Raw genomic sequence first — 14,841 nt, 5'->3', positions numbered from 1 at the left:
ATAACGTTTATCGATAACAGCAACAACAACAAGTATCACACGCTACAACTCTGGCAGCGCTCTTCGGCTATTGACAAGAATAAAAAACACACACCCACCCACACACACACACACACATACACACACGCACACATGCACACAGCACTCTCTCCGAAAAGCAAACTTGACGAAATATTATAACCAACTGGACCAATTACATTTTTATCGATAAATAAATAATAAAGCAAAAGAATATATATGAAAAGCGATCAACCAGCAAGAAGAAGAAGCACTTAAGAAAAAAAAATGATTACAAATTGAACAATTTCTTTGGGCAACAAATCTTTCGAGCTCGAAACTAGGCACAAACAAAAATAGACGCAAAAAATAAACACAAAAAAAGGGAAAAAAACATTTAGAAAGCGATTCATTTTCGGACAGTGTTGTACAACGTGCTACGCAACAGTTTTCGGTGTGCAAAAATAACCAAAAAAAAAAAAAAAGATTAAGTGAAAAAGAAAACGAAAATCAAGCTAAAGCAAATTCAAACCAAAAGCGACATTAAACAGCAACAACAACAACAACTGCAGCCAGAACAACAAGAGCAAACGCAACAGCAGCAACAACAACAACAACAACAACGACAACGGCCGAAGAACAAGAAAACAAAAATCAATTGAAAATTAAAACTTATGGATTGCTGGACGGGTAACGCCCGACTGGCGAGTGTTTTAGTTTAAGGTAAGTTCGAATCGATATCTATAAATAGAATACTGAAACAATCTGAAGTTGTCAATAACTGTACTTAACACAACACATATACTAGGCATATGTGGCCACGTTTCTATGAATACTTGTCAAATCGATACTGTAGAAATGTTATCGATAAGTTGACACGAACTGTCCATGGCTGCATTTAGCTACGTTCCATTTCCAGTTAAATTTTCTTCTGCTTGGCTATAGGAAGTCGTGTATGAGTTAAGAAAAACTTATCGCCCAAAGAAATCGCTATGTTCACAATGTTATCGATAATTTGAGACGAACTGTCAACGGCTGCACTTAGGCGTGTTTCATTTACCGTCTGTTCCCACCTTATATAGGCTGAGAGATGGGTTCAGGGTATGGAAAGGATCTATCTCACTCTAATTGTTCATGCTTGAACAAATTGTTTTCTTTTATTACATTTAATTTATTTTTTATTTTAATTTTGTTATGTTTATTTATTGTTTAATACTAATATTTATTGCTTAATGTTTTTGCTAATTTGTAATTTATTTTTATTTATATGAAATATTTTTATTATTTCATAATTATTTTTATTTTTTTTTATTTCATTATTATAATTATTATTTTTATTTTAATTCTACTTTCATTATAATTATACAATATATTTTAAATATTATAAACATTAGCAATAATATTATAGCCAATTAATTAATTTACTAATTAGCCTGAGTATCAATTCTTTACAATAATTGTTATTGCTTTAAATCATTGGCATTCCCATTATTATTATTATTATTATTATTATTATTATAACTATTTTTATTATTATTATTATTCTTATTATTATTATTATAACTATTTGTATTATTATTATTATTATTATTATTAATATTATTATTATTATTAAAACTATTTTTATTATTATTATTATTATTATTAAAACTATTTTTATTATTATTATTATTATTATTAAAACTATTTTTATTATTATTATTATTATTACTATTATTTCTATTATTGTATTCATTCAAAGTATTTTTTAAGCTTAGATAGAGGAACAATACAAATGTAGGGGCATTCGCTAAATGCCTAAAAAATGGGGCATGGCAGCAGTTGCTGTTCTTGTTGTTGTTGTTTTTTTAGTGACTTTAGCTGTCAATCAAAAAGCGCTCGAGCTGCCATAACAACAACAACAGCTTACGCTGCGTGTGCGGGTGTGTGTTGGCTAATTTTTGGCTGCTGCAATTAACGCATACACATACACACACACACTCGGCTGTTGGCTAATTGAAGCAATTGTTGCAATTGCGCAAAATAAAAAATAAAATACAAAAAAATCGACAATTAAAATTGAAACCTTTGCAGCCAAAAACAATTGTTCTACACACACACACATGAAAAAAAAATATATATATATATAATTCATGTATATATATATAGTTAGCTATGTATACACATTTGCCTGCTGTTTGCTGCGATCTTTGCATTCACTTCCCATTGTCAAAAGCCAAGCGCAGACGTCGCTCACTTCCGCCCAACAACAGCAACAACAACAAGCGAACAACAAACAAACAATTGCTGTTCGTCTCGCTCGGCCACGCCCCGCTGCCTGCTGCCTGTTGGCCAATGCGTTCCATTACCAAAACGTTTCTGGCGCTGACCTTGGCCTTGAGCGCACTTCATTTCAACTGCATGAAGACTTTGCTATTTTATTTATTTATTCGCCAATATTAAGCATATATATATTAAGCTCATATATATATATTAATTTTGCAACGGGCCAGCCTGAGGCCGCGGTTCCCAGGCTGCCCAAATGCGTTGGCTCATTAATAAAACGTTAGCACCGTTAAATTGCCGCTCGCTGCAGAAATTAACGTCTAATTGATGAAATGGCAAAAGTCAAATGGAAACTGTGGAAAACTGTGCAGAAGCGAGGAAAAGCTGAGGGCACAAAAAAAAGGTTGTTTTGCTTATTGATTGAAAAGCAAAGGCAATGTGACTGCAATGACTGCAGCTTCCAGCGGCAGCAGCAGCAGCAGCCGCAGCAGCAACTGTTGCTCATGTGCAATTTATGCGCAGCGTGACAAATCAATTTTGTTTTAGTCATTTTTAGAGAGTTTTGCCAGCAGTTGCGCTGCGTTTGTTTGCCAACAGCAACAGCGGCTGGCAGTTTCGCACGCTCGCAACGGCAAACAGCGCCGTTATCATCAGCATAAATATGTGACATTTGCGAGTAATGGCAAATGACGTTCATATCGAACAACCAAACAACAGACAACAAGCAACAACAACAATAAACAACATTAACAACACTGGCAAATAGTTTTCATATTACAGTTGCAGTTGCTGCTGCAGTGCCAGTTGAAAGGTTGCACGTTTGTCGCGCCATGAATGCCAGAGGCCATGCTTGACACGAATATATCGATAAGTCGATAACAAGTCGATAACATGTTAGCGTTAGTGCTAATAAAAAAATAAAATAAAATATTTATACATATATATTTTGTATATATATTTCAGTGACAAACAAAAACTTAAAGCACATAAAAAATAAAAATTGTTTTGTAAATTTAAGTTTATTAAAAATTCTGGAACTTATTTTTTTTGGCACTATCATTTATTTTTACATTTTTGAATTTAATTTTCTTTAGAAAAACAAACAAAAATATAAACTTGAAAATCATGATAATACGTTTATTTATTTTGATTTCTTTTTGCCAATAAATTAAAAAAAAATGAAATTTTATTTACTTGTACTACTTATTTTCTAAATAATAAAAAAATTTTTTTTTATATTAATAAAAATAAATTCAATTATTATTTGTCATATTTTTTGCAGTAAAATAACATTTTTTAATTTTTTATTTATTTTTATAAAAAGATTTAAAATATTCCAATTTTATTTTATGAACTCTAAATAAAAACTATTTTTATTTTTTTATTTTAATCTTTTTACCACAATTATTTATTTAGCCAACGTTTTTTTCCTCTTTTTTTTGTGTTATATATGTGTTAATTATTTTACTGTCTAGTATTTTTAATTATATTTATTTTTACTTGGAAAAAAACGTGATAAACCTAAGCTAGCCAAGACTTTTTCAAGTTTTAAGTCGAATTTCTAGTAAGACAGAGCCATGCAGTGCTATCTTTATGTTATTTTTACAGTAAATCGTAGTAAAATATGCCAACTTCTGTCCCCTGTCCAGGCTCTATCTGGAGTCTAGAAAAAGCAGCATGCGTGGGCGAATGTTGCAATCGCAGCGAAATGTGCCTGGCGAGCAGAAATGCAATCGAAGCGCTCAACAGGCACGTTTCATAGCGAATGATGTATGTATATATATATATACATATACATAAACATATACATATGCATATACATATGCATATGTTAGGCACATATATGGAGGTAATTGCTGCTAATCATTTGGCGTGCGTGCTGCGTGCTGTTGCCGTTATGAAAGGTGGCGCCTCCCCGAGCACGCTTTTTCGATTAAAAACAAAAGCCGAGAAAAATTGTACAGCAAAAAAAAATTGCATAATTATAAATAATATAAATAAATACAATACGTTTTGCAACACTGTGCGTAATTGCTGCTCCGAATGCGGAACCGAATGAATCAGATAAATTGCGCACAACAGCTGAATGAATGCATGTGAATCGAAGCTGAAGCTCAATGATTGACTGCGCGAAGCAGCAGAAACGAATGGCGATAAAGTGGCTGGAAAATGTTATCGAAATCGAGTGAACAATGCATGCGCTTGCTCGTGTGTCACTGTTTATCGATTTGGCTTAGGTGTGCGTGATTCTTAAGCGTTCGCTTTGCGGTTGGCAAGTGATTTAGATAGTAATTCATTCAGAGAGAGAGAGGGAGAAGCTTTATCAATGGCATGGCATCGATTTGAGTAAGCAGTAGAAGAGCGATAACATGAGTGGGTGAGCTTTTAACTTGCCTTAATAAACTCATAAACGATCAATATCGATAAGCATCAGCTATCATCAGTCAAGCATCATATCAAGAATTTATAGTTATATTAAATTAATAATCGATAAGTATCGATTTGCAACGACTATTCATGTTATCGATAGTTATCGATAGTTATCGATAATTGTAACCAGTTGTAAGTGTTGCTAAAGATTTTATTATCGATAACAATCGATAGATCTTACAAATTTCGTTGATTGAAATAATTCATGATCGATAAGTATCGAAAAGTGCAACTGATCCATATGGAAAATATTTAAATAAATATTTATGAAAACCTCGCAGACAAACTGCCTCAACCCCTGAGCCTAAACTCACAAAAACCTCAAGGTTGTGCGTGTGAGTGAGTGTGTGTGTGTGTGTGTGTTTAGCTGACAAATGCACAAAATGCATAGCGTAGCGTTTTAATGGGGCGGTGGGGTCGAGGCAGCGAGTGGGCGGCAGGGGGGGGAGGGGCTAAAGCAAAGCGCGTGCAAAACGCAAGAAGGAAGTGATTAATAAGCAAGCGAAGGCGAACAACAAAAAAAAAAATACGCCGACTGCTTAAGAGACCGCAAAAAAAGAGACCTGCACCAAATGCAAATGCAATGTTGGACGGAGGGAGAAGGGGCGGGGTAAAGAAGGGAGAGGGCGAGTGAGAGAGAGAGAGACGGGGCTTGAAGTGCAGCGCAGTGAGAGCGTGCGCATGTGTTGCATATGCAATATGGTCACCCTAAAACGGCAATTCTGGCACTCAGCGTGTGTGTGTGTGTGTGCGTGTGTGTTATCGTTCGCATTGCAAAAAACTACAAACTATAACGCAATTACATGCAGCAGGTCCCAGCCACCCCCCCCCCCCCCTGCCGCCCACTCTGTTCAATCGACACGGCCTGCCTGTGTTTCCTCTTCTAGCCAACCACTCACCTACGACTCATTACCCACACACACACGCACACACACACACGCACACGCACACACACACTTAGTAAGTTAGCTGCTTTCTCGCTCTAGCGCATGCTCATGCGGCTTGCCATCTCGCTCGCACCTCAAATTGTAATTGCATTTTGCGTGCATCAATTATTGCGCATTTCTCAGTTGCGTTGTTCAATTGTTGTTGTCGAAGTTGTTGTTGCTGTAGTTGTTGTTGCTTTTATCTGGGCAGTCGCCTTCTAATTTACAAAGCAACAACGACAAATGTTGTACAATAATAATAATGCATAACATTAGCTGAACACAAAGCACATATAGAAACACACACGCACACACACACACACACACACACACACACACACACATTCATGTCTAGTAAATGTTTGCAAACGAAGACATTTGGCAATTGAAACATTTGGAAACTGTAGAACCAGCTGCAAAGTGAAGCAAGTGAAGTGAGCAGCAGTTGAGAGCTGGAATGATTGGAATTAGAAACACTTGGAAGGGCAAACAGAAACATTGGGAAACAGAAGCTCTTAAAATAAGAAACGTATTTAATATTTGGCAGTATAACGGATAAGTGAAACAAGTGGAAGCAGAAACACTAGGATTTTGAAACGTTTGGAAACTGAAACATTCGATATATGACATATTTGAAAACAAAAACATTTTCATACAGAAATATCTTCATTAGAAAACACAAACATTTGGAATACGAAACACATGACCCAAGGAACACTTGGAATATGAAACAAATGTAAAAGAAAATGCCTGAAAACAAACATATATTTTATATTTGGCAATTGATGGTAGAGCAGAAACAAGTGGAAATCGAAACAGTAGGAAACTGAAACGTTTGGGAACAGTAACACTTGAAATGTGAAAAATGTAAAGATAAAAACACTGGGAAATAGAAACATTTGCCATATATGTAGCAATTGACGATGAAGTGAAACACTTGGAATCTAAAACACACGAACTGATTGAAGTGAATTGCAATTGCCTAGTAAAACAGTTGGAAGGGAAAACCAATGATAATGATATATGCACAGATGTCTATGGGAGCTGTCAAAGTAGTGCTTAAAACAGTTGCCTAGTTCCGGAACTAGTTTGGACTGATTCGTTTTGAAACCAGTTCATAAAACACGAATGAATAAGTTGACACAAACAACGCTGCGTATGCGTGTTACCTTTATGTGACTGCTGAGAAGCGCCGAGAGAGGCGCTTGTCGCTGCGTGACACATTCTCTGACTGATTTTTCAGCTAATAGCAACAGCAACAGCAACAAATGTTGACATGCAAGCAGCGACTGACCCATTGGCAATTAGCATTTGGATGGAGCTGATGGAGCTGCAGGCCAGGTGCCAATGCCAATTTATCTGATCGCTCGAGGTACAGTTGACGCCCCACAGCAGCGGCGACAGTCATGAATAGCAGAAAAACAAACAAGCAAACACTGGACGCTTGCGTGCCATCGCTGCTCGCTCTCTGTGTGTGTGTGTGTGTGTTAGTGTGTGTGCAATTGTGGATTAATTATAACCAAGGACTCACAAGATACAAATAAAGATACAAATGTATCTGTTGCTCGTATCTGCGCCTCTGGGCGTGTGTGTGTGTGCGAGTGCACTTTCCGTTGGGCCAGAACAAGGTTAATTCAGTTAGCCATTGTTGCTGTTGTTGTTGCTTTAATTACGCTTTGTTACATAATCATTTCAACTGATGACACGCACACACACACACGCACACACACACACATATGCACATGCAAATATGTATTAAAACCTAATTTATTATTTCTTCTATTTAATTTGGCGCTTTGGGAAAAACAGCTTTAACAACCCGTTGACAGCCGCTCCTAACAGCAATTTTTTTATTTTGTCGCTAGAAAATGTTTGCCATAAAATTTCTTTGCCTGTTTTATGGCATTTGGTAGCCCTCGAAATTTCGCATAAATCCGGTTTTTTTTTTTGCCAGCAACTTTCTTGCTGCCCCAGCGACAACTAAACACGAAAAACAAAAACAAAAAAAAAACATTTATAAGATTAAGAAATAGAAAATAAAAATAAATACATCAAATATAAGGGGCTAACTAGGTACCTTATATATATATATATATCTAGCCTGCTTTATAGCAACAACAACAACGACAGCAGCAGCAACAACAACTGCCACGGCAATTAGACATTTAAAATTTCACCAGGCAAAAAAACTTCGTCTCCATCCATCGTTCATTGCAAATTTCCCATGGCCAGAACTTTCGAAAGTTTTGCCCCTTTTTTTTTATTTATTTTATTTTTGTTTTTACATTTTTTTGTGGGACAGAAAACTGCATAAATTTTGCATAGCTAATAAAAAGAAGCAGAGGAAAAAGCCCACTAAAAGTGCGTTTGAAAAATTAAGTCGAGAAACAACAGAGAAAAAAGGCGAGTTGAAAGAAGCAGTCCAGTCATATCTATAGATCTCTATCTGTATCTATAACTATATCTTGATCTAGTATATCAATATACATTAGCATAATTCCATTTAAGCTCAACTGGCACTCCAATCAGCAATTTCAGCTGCGTTCATTAAAATAGTAGTGCATCTGAGCACTAAATATTAGACAGCATAATTCAGTGATAAACACAAAATATTGAAAGCAACTTGAAGCGAATATTAAGACTAACATAATTTCTATTAATTTAGATGTGTTTTGGTTTCTATTCAAGCACTGCTATTATTATGAAGCCATTTTAACTAAGAGAGCGAAATACCTGAGGCTTCAAGGCTGTTAGAAAGAGGGAGCAACCAGGGACTGTTAGTTCAGCTGCTAGTAATTGTCTATCCATTATCATATTATTTAACAAGACAACAAAAATCAATAAAAAAAAATATTTTTTTTAATTTATAAAATTAAGAAAATAATTATACAACAATAAATTTTTTAATGTGTATTTATTTATTTTTGTATAATTATTTTCTTAATTTTATAAGTTACAAAAAATTATATAAAAAAAATTGTAAAATAAAAAATATATCAAAATGTTAAAAAAAATTTATAGAAATTAAATAGTCTTTTTTAAAAAATTTATTCAACTATAATTAATGCTCTTGGTAGAAAGAGATAAAGAGAAAGGGGTAAAAAATAATAAAACTAATTTCCTAATTATTAAAACATACGAAAAAATTAAAAATAAATAAAATTTGATGTATTTTATAAAATATAAATAATATAAATAAATAAATATGCAATAAATAAAAAATATATAAAAAAATAAATTTAAAAAACCTATATAAATAATATATAAGAAAGTATATAAAAAATATATAGTTTCAAACTAATTTATTGCTACTATTTTGCTATAAGTTGCTTCAATTTGATAGGCAACACACATAAATACTTGTAGCTGGTATTAATCACACTTATCTACGCCACGGCCAACCCCACCCCCACCCAGCTGGCCTTGCAGATATGATAATATAATAGTATTTATCGCCTATTTGGCTGACTTATACAATATATCAATAATGCACAAAGCAAAATCTAGGCCTGAGCATTTATTTACTTATCGCAATCAAAAATAAAAAAAGAAGCAAAATGGAAAAGAAGCAGCAGCAGCACAACTTGGCTTGGGGCTTTTATTTCGATGCGGTAGGCCCAACTATCAAAATACATATGTATACAAACAAGAAGAAGAAGAGGCGGAAGACGAAGAAGAGGGAGGAGAAGAAGCACACACAAAAAATTCGCGAGTCTATTGAACTTTGTGTTACAACAGCAACAACAACAACAGCAACAGTAGCGAAAAAATAAAATAGTTTTGCGCAAACACAACAACAACTACAACAAGGCACATGAATTGTATATAAACCAAACGCAAAAAAGTTCATTGAACTTGCGGCGCAATCTTTACGGCTGTTTGTTGTTGCTAGTTTTACCCGAAAGATCAACGACACGCACAAAAAAGCAACAACAACACCAACACCAACAACAACAATCATAGTCATAGGCCCAACGCACGCACCAAAAGCCAATGAACTGTCGACGTCGACGCCGACGAGCTCTGCTGCCAGAAGACAACAAAAAAAGTGCGTGAGCCACGCGTCAGCGCCAGCAACAACAACGCACGCAAAAAATATTCGCAAGATCGACGCACGCACCGCAACAACAAAATGAGGCCGGGCCCCACAAACACCGAAAAAAATCTAAATGTTGCCAAAATATCGGCAACAACAAGAACCACCGTTCACTCGCTCTCTTTTGGCAACTCGCTGGCACGCACAATTGGCAAACATTTGCGCGCTCTCTACATCTTTGGCTCTCTTTCGCTCGACGCTCTCTCAACATTTTTTTTTCAAAGTCAAGTTGAAGAGCAGCAAAACTGACGGCCGTCACTGTGTCTGCGCGTGTGCGTGTGTGTGTATCTGAATCTGTGTGTGTTGTGTGCTTTTGTTTCGTGATCTTTTTTGCCCAATTTGCGAATTCTCTTTGCTAAATTCGCTCTGCGCGTCTGCTGGCATCGCAGTCGCTGTCGACGCTGCGACGTTGTTCGCTTACGCAATTCGCATGTTTGGCAAACATCTGGCTCCAAAAACAAAATTATTATATGATCAACAATAGCAAAAGAAAAATGAAGTAAATATGAAAAAGAGAAAAGAAAACCGTTTTGCACTGTTGTCGCGTTGTTTATCAGTTTCGCCAACAGCAACTAAAACAATGTGAGCGACAGAGAGAGGGCGCGGGAAAGAGAGACAGAGCAACGCACGCCGTGCGTTTCCCTGCACTTGACTCTTTTGTTTCTTCTTTCATTCGCTCATGTACGAAACATGTGTATGTATTCTATATACAAAATATTGTGTGCAAGTGTGAGTGTGTTATCGCACAATACACACACAATTGCAACTTCTGCCGCAGCCCTCGCCTTGGCCCTTGCTTCGTATCCAGCTAAAGGCACGTACGCTGCTTTATTAAAGAGAAATAGTAAACTATATAGAAAGAATTCTGTAAAAATAATAATTATCATAATAGGCAAATGTTTTTATTTATAATAAACGACTATATATGTATATGTATGTATGTATATATATATATATATATATATATATATACATATATATATACATATATAAAATATAAAACATTAAATATTAAATAAGCGTTTTTTCTACTATATACACATGTATAAAGTGCACAGCATATAAAATTTACTGCATTTATATATTATCAATAAATTATATATTTTTATGTTTTTATTATTATTTATGTCAATTTGGATATTAATTATTTTTAAGCAAATTTTTTTTTATTTTATATATTTTGTATTAATTTATAACTAATTTTATTACGTTTAATTCGTTTTTATATTTTTTAAATTATATTTTGTTGCTTGCTTATTATTATATCTTCAGTTATTTGCATTATACATTAAATATTTTTTTTTAAATTTGATTGCTTTATTTTTATGTATTTTAAATGTTATATATAGTTTATGTTAAGTTTTTTATTTATTTACTTAGATATTTAATATCTTTTATATTTTCAGATTAGGTTTTTTCTATATTTTCATAGTTGCTTTGGCTGGCCGTTTTTATTGGATAAGTTAAGAGTCGCAGATCATTTGTCTTGGGCTGCAGTTGACGGTTGAGTGCTTCGCTGATCTTTGGCCAACATTTGAGCTAAACAGCAACAATTTCGATGCACATTTTGCAGCTGTCCGAAAAACATAAAATTTGCTTCTTTTTCGTTGTTTATTTTTTTTTTTTTTGGTTGGATTCACATAATTTGTCTTGTATCGCACCTATTGAACTGCCGGCAGCTCGTCAATTAATCAATGCCAATAATGCAGCAGAGTGTTCAATAGAGATGCCAGCCACGCCTATCCAGGCGGCGAACACTTCCGCCCTAATGCAGTGAAGACAGAGAGAGAGGGAGCTAGACCGAGGGAGAGTGAATAGTTGAGCAGCTGTTGATACGCCGATTTGCTGCGAATACTGCAAAACATATGTTCTTATCTGTATCTGTCAGATACGTAAGTGGGTCACAGACAAACTAAACACACGCACACGCACGCACACGCACTTAGAACGCTAATGCGTATACGCACTCGCGCGCTGCGTAAATTGCGTATACGCAATGTGTGTCAAGGACAGATATGTGCGAAATTTTTATGATTATTATTGTTGCTGTTGTTGGTTTTCTTTATGATTTTCAATGTTTCAGCCGCTGTGCGCTGCTCAACGCTAAATTTAAATGGCAGCAGCAACAACAACAACAGCAGGCAGCAATCAGGCACCTAGTGAACTAATTTGCGACTCAGTGTGTGCGTGTGCGTGTGCGTGCCTGCTTGTGTCTCTCTCTGTGTGTGTGTGTAGATAGCATTGAATTTCAGCTGACTAACGACCCGCTAGAAACAGTTGTGCTCGCTGGCCGATCTTTCAGTTTTGCACAGCTGACGCCCACGGCCAGGCCAAAGGTCAAACAGAGCCAACTGCAAAAATTTCTCTTTCTGTTTTTTTTTTGTTTCTGGCGCTTCGGACAGCTGTAATAAAACTCAACTGGCTGAAGCTGAAATGCTCTCTCTATCTCTATCTATCTTGAGTTAAGAAAACAGAAAAACTATTTTCATAAATATCTCTCAGATACAAAACTATCTACGTGAGTGAGCCTGAAAGGCAATCATTGAATCTAGATGTAACTTAAAGATACATAAGTATCTAAGTATATCAGATAAAATATATAGAACTTACACATCTATGAGATATAAGAAATCTGTGAGATGTGTATCTGTCAGATACAAAGATATAGACAACTATCTTTGCAATAGATAGAGGAGAGACCCAAGTATCTAGCTTGCAAAAGACACAAGCCGAGTTATCTAAGACAAAAGACAAAAATATTTCATAATTTTATATATTTTTATGAATCGGCTATTATCTTATGTATATATATATATATATATCTATACTGAGCTAAGAGTTATCTGTATATTTTGCAATAATTATTATTATTTTTTATGTACAATATTTTTAATATATTGTTATTTATTAGAAATGAAATTAGTAAATATTATTTATTTAATTAAAATTATAAATAACTAAATTAATTTAAATATTTTTAATATTTATCTGTCAAGCATTTTTTGCTGTCAATAAACTTACGTAATAAACGCATAATTAAGTGAAAGAAAAAAAAACAAAATTAATTTCCCATAATTAAAGCTTCACATGTTTTTATTTATATTCCCTTTTTTTGTATTTCTAACACAAGCCAGCGAATCGACGCTCTCTCCTCTCTCGCTTTCGTACATTCTTTTTGTGTGTCAAATTTCCAATTGGGTCGCACGCATCGAAACTTCTGCTATTTGCGAATTTTTTGTTGTGTTTTTTGCAAACGCGTCGATCGCGGAAACGAAAAATGTTGTTGTTGTTGGCGCTGCTCTTAGCTTGCGTGTGTGTGTGTGTGTGTGTAAAGCAACGAACGCATTGCGTAATCTACGCTGCTCGTCGCTGCGCCTTTGCAGCTTGACAACACAAAGCAGCGCCGTCAGCAGAGGACGCTAGTTAAGTTTAGTTGGCCGCCTAGTTAGCGCCTACGTGTGTGCATTTTGTCTGTGTGTACGTGCGTGTGAGTGTGAGTGTGTGTGTGTGCCCATGCTGCCTGTTTATAAAAGCAGTTAGAAGTCAAATGGCGCTGTCGAAATGACGACGCTGCGCTCTGAAGCAACGCCAAAGCAGGCAGCTTTCATACGTGTGCATGTACGCGCCTGTGTGTGTGTGTGTGTGTGTGCGTGTGTGTGTGAGCTTTTGTCAGCTGCTTTTTGGCGTCATGCGTAAGCGGCTATAAATTTAGCAAGCACCAAACAGAACAACCAGCAGCAGCAAAAGCAGAAGAACCAGAGTCAAAACGATGTCGTGGGCTGCGCAGGCGTCAGCGTCGACGGTGCTGTCAGCGTCAGCTTCGACAGTGACTTTTCGCTTTTTGTGTACAGTTGTTCATTTCATGCCTGCTTTTTCGGCCGAACGCGGAATAGAATTTTTTTTTTCGTTTTCTTTTTGTTTTCTTCTTTTTTTGCGAAATTAGCAACAACAACGCAAATCTAACAGCGAATTCTTTTTATTTGCCATTTTATTTTTTGCCTGCTTTTATATTTATTTATATTTTTTTTGTCTTTTATAGCGACGCACAAAAGCGCGTTAAGTTTAGCCTATTGAGAACCACAACAACAACAGCAGCAGCAGCAACAACAACAACATCATGGCGGGCAGCGTATTTAGGTCAAACGCTCAACTGGCAACTGCGTGCCGATTGGCAAAAATACAAAAAAAGAAGCGAAAAAATTTAATTTTTTCATTGCGAATTTTTTTCCTGCTGGGTTTTTTGCTGATTTCATTTATCTTTTTGTGCGGCTGCTGCTGCTGTTGTTGTTGCTGGCTCTTCTAGGTTGTTAGTTGTCTATAGAACAACAACAGCAACAACGTTTTTTTATTGCCTATGGTGTGCGTTACCTAAATAACGGTTCATCAAACGTCATGGCCAAGATACATACATATATAAAAGATACGCAAGTATCTTTGGAATACACAAGCAACTGTGAGATACAAAGCTTACCATGCGATGCATAAGTATCTGTGACACGTGCAAGTCTCCGTGAGGTACACGCAAATGTGTATCTGTTAGTTGCAAAAGTATCTGCGTAGCTATGAGATGCATAAGTAGCTGTAAGATACAAAAGTATCTCCATTATATATTATCATCAGCAAGATATACAAGTGTGTTAGATACAACGTATCTGTAAGATACAAAATTTCTATTAGATACAGAAGCTTGTGTGACAAACATTAGTATCTGCAAGATGTGTGCGTAACTGTGAGATACAAATGTATCTTTGTAAATGTAAAGGACATCAGCATAAGATACAAAAGTATCTGTGAGAAGCAAAAGTATCTGCTAAATATTAAATACATGTTAGATACTTGAGTAACCGAGATACAAAAGTATCTGAGATACAAAGTAACTGTAAGAAGCAAAAGTAACTGTAAGAAACAAAAGTAGTTGTAAGATACAAAAATATCTGAAAGATACAAAAATATCTGAAAGATACAAAAGTATCTGAAAGATACAAAAGTATCTGAAAGATACAAAAGTATCTGAAAGATACAAAAGTATCTGAAAGATACAAAAGTATCTGAAAGATACAAAAGTATCTGAAAGATACAAAATTATCTGTAAGATACAAAATATCTGTAAGATACAAAATATCTGTA

General features: G+C 35.4%; 1 protein-coding gene across 5 annotated transcripts in view; it reads left to right on the top strand.

Moving 5' to 3' along the window:
* Window positions 1-605: 605 nt before the first annotated feature.
* Window positions 606-14,841, top strand: part of LOC111605050 (box A-binding factor) — a 149,329-nt gene continuing 135,093 nt past the window's right edge. For all 5 annotated transcript variants that reach the window (XM_023323386.2, XM_030224051.1, XM_030224049.1 and 2 more), the window contains exon 1: window positions 606-720. The gene's annotated coding sequence lies outside the window, so the exon portion shown is untranslated. The remainder of the gene's footprint in view (window positions 721-14,841) is intronic.

This window comes from Drosophila hydei, unplaced genomic scaffold, assembly GCF_003285905.1.
Source record: "Drosophila hydei strain 15085-1641.00,03,60 unplaced genomic scaffold, DhydRS2 tig00000339-arrow-arrow-pilon, whole genome shotgun sequence".
In the NCBI taxonomy this organism is placed as follows: domain Eukaryota; kingdom Metazoa; phylum Arthropoda; class Insecta; order Diptera; family Drosophilidae; genus Drosophila; species Drosophila hydei.
This window is presented reverse-complemented; position numbering and strand designations above follow the sequence as displayed.